The sequence below is a fragment of the Rutilus rutilus genome (genome assembly GCF_951802725.1).
Source record: "Rutilus rutilus genome assembly, chromosome: 23".
Lineage (NCBI taxonomy): Eukaryota > Metazoa > Chordata > Actinopteri > Cypriniformes > Leuciscidae > Rutilus > Rutilus rutilus.
In genome coordinates, this window is record NC_140233.1 from 26,732,872 (window position 1) to 26,738,919 (window position 6,048).

At 39.0% G+C, this 6,048-nt stretch overlaps 1 long non-coding RNA gene across 1 annotated transcript; it reads right to left on the reverse strand.

Annotated features, from left to right (window-relative positions):
- Window positions 1–1,839: 1,839 nt before the first annotated feature.
- Window positions 1,840–5,833, reverse strand: LOC311283108. Its single transcript, XR_014626011.1, has 3 exons — window positions 5,711–5,833; window positions 5,151–5,619; window positions 1,840–5,044 (listed from the first exon to the last, which is right to left on the reverse strand). It is a non-coding gene; the product is annotated as an uncharacterized lncRNA (long non-coding RNA).
- Window positions 5,834–6,048: the final 215 nt, after the last annotated feature.

Here is a 6,048-nt window from a genome sequence, read left to right on the forward strand (position 1 = left end):
CTTTCAAACCCACATTAATACACGTCACTTTCACATTATCACTTTCTTTTACACCTTCTGAGTGGGCATTTACAGTTACAGGCTAAATGGCCCTGCTGACCATAATCAAAACCCTCTCTGTCACCTTGCCTATAGTTGAGCTTGCAAACGGCTCCAACTTACTGCACACCCTTGAAGCAGTGTGTCCCAATCAGGAATGTAAACAGAGCCACTGATAAGTAGTTCTCTGTATTCTTTTACAGTCCACCAGTGTGGATTCAATCACAATAGCCAAATCATAATCTTCATAAAGTATAAAATTTGTACTAAATGCCATCAATTTCATTAGCACTGGTTTGAAACAGTATTCCTCTATCAAATGGTTAGTCTGCAGATTCAACTTAATGTTATCATTATTTTCTCAGTCCCACATTTACTTCACGCACACACTTTCAGGTGCCGTGGGCACAGACTTTTCACATACTTCACTCTGCTTTTCATTCACACTCATTTCAAACCAACATTCAACCGTTGCTTCACCGTTTTTACACACATGTTTTGCACAGGCACAACTTTCCTATGTCTAACATGCCCTTTCCCCCATAGTTCTCTTCATTGCACAGTACATTGGTGTGCAATATTTACTGTTGGATGTTCCCATAATGGCTGCCTTTTTCCTGTCACTATTGCCCGTGGATTTTAATCTTTTATTAGCGCGCACTAACTGACTTTTCACCCAAAATCAGAAGGGTTCGAACTTAATTACAGCTTACTCTCAATATATCTCTCTGGACTTTGTTCCAGCGATCAATTTTTTTCAGCTCCTTGAATTAATTCTGTTATTTACGAGTACTCGGCTTCGATCCGGACAATATGTTGACCCTTTGTGGTCTCAATTTCCGTGCCCTTTTTAAAAGCCGCCTTTTCCTCGTACCACAGCTCCAGCTTCAATTCAAATACAGCCACTATGGTTCACCCACAAACATTTTCTTTTTAAACCCCAAAAGAAAATAATTTTACTGTCTCTTACCAGAGATATTCTGTTGCCACTCGGATTCGTTTTCTTAATTCCAGTGGTTGCTTCCTCCAGACCCCGGCGGAACGGCCCCTCGTCCCTCAAAACTGTTCGGGGTAGGGCTGTGACTCTGAGTCCAGGGGGCCAATTCACCGTCCGCTCTCGGGTCTGAAGGGCACATCCAAGGAATCCCACTGTTCTGACACCAATTGTTGTGGCAAAAATATTCATTAAGCAATCAATCACTGCGTAAGAGACATTTCTGAGTCAAATTGTCTTTTAAAAGTATTTATTCTTGCAAGAAGGCCCAGTTGCCACACAGAAGTCAAAAGCACAGTCTGTGAAACAAGTGCGACCAGGGAGGGAGGGCAGAGGAGCCTTTATACTGCTTTCAAGGTCTCTTGCTTGCAGGCCCTTATCTAAACAAGGGAAGGTTTCTCTGCTAGTCATCTAATCCTGCTGAGTTTATTCTTACAAACTCACAAGTCCTAAATTGGATGGCCTCTGACCCTAGGGGTCAGAGCCCCTTTTCAATCTGCCCCCTCCTGATGTCTCGCCTGTTTCCCAGTGTTTAAAAACACACACACATTAGTCATATGTTGGCAGACTACGTACAGTCCAGCAATGATCATTTCAATGTCTTACTGCAAATGGAGATTCATACTGCAATCAATGAAAATCAAAAATTCCCATTACAAAGACATTCATATATATATATATATATATATATATATATATATATATATATATATATATATATATATATATATATATATATAAACCCTCTACTGCAAAACTTTTGGATGGCACATGATAACAATTATTCCACATCATTTTTTGGCTCATTTGGGAACATTTTATTGATTTATTGATAATTTTCCCTTCCCCCCCCACAAATATTTTTTTCTGCAACAATGGTACAGAATCATAGAGAAAATCATCATGATACACAGAGAGAAATAAAAAAACATTAAGTAAAAAGGGAAGAACAAATTAATATATTTGATTTGATACAGGCATAGGCTTGTATCGTGACTGATATATTTGATTTGATACAGGCATAGGCTTGTATCGTGTCATATCATGAACTTGATGTAATGAGATTAATGAGATTTCACTCCGAGTGAAGCAGTTCTTCTCTGCTGTGAAACAGAGGTGTACGTTACACTTTTTGCTCATCACTTTGGGTGTTCCTGTGCACCCAGAACCCTGCATCTTCCCTTCATCACACATTATTTGCCATTGTGAGGTATTGTCCAAGACATCCTTGAAAAGTACTCCTTATCGCACAACATTGCCCTGAGGCAACTGAATTTCTGAACATGCAAAATAAAAAAAACTTCATAAATCCTGCCAAAAGGCCTCTCTACACCTTCATACACACACATATTTGTTTTTATGTACATGTGGCGGGGCACGGAAGGAATCTATGAATCGACAGCTAGCGACTACGCCACCCTGGAATCTTGCCAGGGACAATTAAATTTCTAGTTAAAGCAACACAGGTCAGTTCACAGTAAATCGGCAGGAGACGTGGATACAATAGTATACATTTTATTAAAAATAGGAGACTTTATATGGACACAACAAACCATCCATAACATTTAAGGTAGACAACAATGACACCATTTAATATGACACACAAAGAGCGACCCGAGTAGTCGGCGACATCTCACTTCGAGAAAAAGGAGCAGAGGCGTGACAGCAGGGGCTAAAGGGCCCAATAAGGCCTCCACAGTAAGTCACTTTTCCCGTACACCTGTGCATCAACACTCACGCACACGTACACACACACACCACTCAAGACACAGCACTCGTGAGGAGAAGACCACCACCAGCAATCCACCCCTACCTTAAGCACTCCGCTCCTGTAACAGAATTAGGTTATCACACACACTCAGAATTATCACGGTAGAAAATCACTCCATGAAAGACAAGACAAATTGGGGTAGAGAATCTCACCGCTCACGGTTAACCCCCTCCAAATCAAAAAGTTTACAAACACAGATCACAAAATTATTAATACAAAAAAAAAAGAAAATTAAAGTTCACTTTTTGCCACACGAAACACACGAATAACCAAGATTAAAGAATTCACAGTTACCAGGACTCACATTAATTGGATTGAAAACAACAAAATTAACCTCCTTAAACCATACAAAATGTAAATGTATTACAATAACACAAACCTCACATTAACAATGTTTACAGTCAAACACTCTAGATACTAAAGAAAATATAGCTGCAAGCAGCAATTACCGGGGCCAAGCAGAATAAGACGACAAGACATAACAACATTGCTGAAAGTGTCAGATCAACTGCAACCATCAGCAATTAAGTTCCTTGAGTATCCGACAAGATATTTGAGGCTCCTTTAGTTTTTACAGTGTATACTTTCAATGCATTGTTACAATGATCATTTTCAGCACATAGTTAAAAAATATTCATAAAATATATTTAAGAAAAGTGCAAATAAATATACTTATAAAAAAAAAATAAACAGAACTTTCACTTCAAGTATATTTTTGTAAAATATATATTTTTAGAAAATATACTAAATTACAATTATTTTAAAGTGTGTTAAAAATTGTATTGTGAAAATAGTCAAAAGTATGCTGCTAATATACTTTTTGTATATTTAAAAAATAGTACATTTTTTTTTAGTATATTTGCAATGTACTATTAAAACAGGGAATATATTACAAATACAATAAAGTATACTTTTTTCACTAGGGTAGACATCAAGGCAATGGCACTTGTTGAGACCGAGAGGAAGAGGTGGCGTGAAGTGTTGAAAAGAAGAGTGTCAATAATCCAGTCTCTTGCTGAGAGAAACATGGCTCTGAGAGGATCCACAGACACACTCTTCCAGCCCAATAATGACAGATTCCTGAAAGAAGAAGAGCTTATGGCCAAATCTGATCCTGACTTAAAGCAACATATAGATAGAGCAGATAGTGGAGCAGGGAACATGACAACATACCTAATAAAAAACATACAAAATGAACTGATAAGTGCTGTCAGATCAAACTTTGCAAATACTTTTCCATTATACTGGATTGCACCCCTGATATAAGCCACACAGAGCCGCTCTCAGTTCATTAGGACTGTGTCAGTGGAGGACAAGCCACAAGTGAAGGAACACTTCAGTAAGCTGATGCAGTGTGTTTCAGCTGGATACGGCAGTGGACCGGCTTGGCAAAACTAAAACTTTCTTGACTGACGACCGTGGTAAAGGCTTTGCTTCAGCTCCAGCTTTAGAAAGAGAGATGTGTGAAGAAATGAAAGTGGATGCTGTTCTCAAAGAGAAGAGGCTGTGATCAACACATAGACAGTTCTCATATGAATGTCCAGATGAGCCCATCAGTGATGCACTGAAGAGGATGGAGAACATGTGTAATGTAGTGGTGGATGTGGCCATTGTGTCACTGGAGGAGAGGTTCAAGACCTTGGCAGAGGTCAAGGAGAAGTTTGGTGTTCTTGTCAACTTCCCTAAGATGAAAAATGAAGAACTGATGCAGCAGTGTGTGAGACACTAAGCGGCACTTTAAGTAATGGTGGACAATCAGACATAGATGAAAACAACTCGCCCTAGAAATGAGAAGTTTCCCTGACCTACCATCAGCCAACATGACCACCATGGAGATTCCTGAGTTTTATCATGAAGAGCGACTGCAGGAAATCTGCTCAAACATGTGTGTGCACTGAGAGTATCAGTGACTGTAGCGGCTGCGGAGAGGAGCTTTTCAAAGATCAAGCTGATTAAAACACACATGAGGTCTACCATGAGCCGAGAGCGTCTAAGTGGACCTGCAGAGATCAGCATCAGTCATCATGGGGCTCACAACTTGGCTTTGATTCAGTCATTGATGACTTTGAGACTAAGAGCTCGAGTGTGCTGGACTGTATCATGTAATAGAGATAACATTTATTTACTTAGTATTTATGTTAATGTTGATCACTATTCATGTTATATTATAGTAAGTTGTAATTGATATGAATGATCTATCTAAAAACTCTCGTAGGGAACCAGCGGAGCCTGAGCCGGCCCTGCATGTGAGGGAGAGACACACATGAATGACAAACTCATATTAGTCAATTAACAATAAACTGGGTTAATGCATTTTAGCATAAAGAAATCTTATATCATATTTACCTTTAAGGTCTTTAGAAACTTGAACTAAACATTGATATTGTGTAGTTTGTGATCCTCCATCAGCAGCTGCAGTTTCTCTCAGCTGTATCAGTGCAGTCACTGTGACGTCTGACTGACAGAGGTTTTTGTACGACTCTTTATCACTGTGTGAACATACAGCTACTAGGACAGTGTACACTCTGACAGTAATAATCTCCTGTATCTTCAGTCTGGACTCCACTGATGGTCAGAGTAAAATCACTGCCAGATCCACTGCCACTGAATCTAGATGGAGTTCCAGTATAAAGGCTTCTTATGTCATAAATCAGGAGTTTAGGAGCTTCTCCAGGTTTCTGCTGATACCAGGACACACAGTCACGACAGCCAGAAATCAGGTTTTGACTGGTTTTACAGCTGATCGTAACAGTTTCTCCTTGCTTGACGGGTTTTATTGCTGGATTCTGAGTCACTGTCACTTGTCCCCAGATCTCTGAAATTAGACAGTTTAGTCATTAATATGATTGTAAATGAGATGTGATTGTTTATTTTGCAAAATATTTATGTTTATACAAGATATTTACCCTGAATGCAGAGAGTCAGAGTCCAGATGAAGATGTTGATTGTGTTCATTGCTGTAGTTTAGTCTTGTGTGATGATGAAGATTGTGTTCTGCTCTCAGTCATGAAGTGTTAAACTCACAGCACTATAAACACTCTCAGAGCACTGAAGCATGTGCTGACAATGCAAAGAAGTGGGCAGGATTTACAACAGCTTGTGCTGATAACAAACTAATAAACTCGACATAGAAGATTTTACTTTCAGAATAATGTTATTGAACCATTTAGTGATTAATTGCACATATTTATTAATTGTGAAATATAATGTTTGTCAGTCTGATAAGACACTAGGTTTTGTCTGG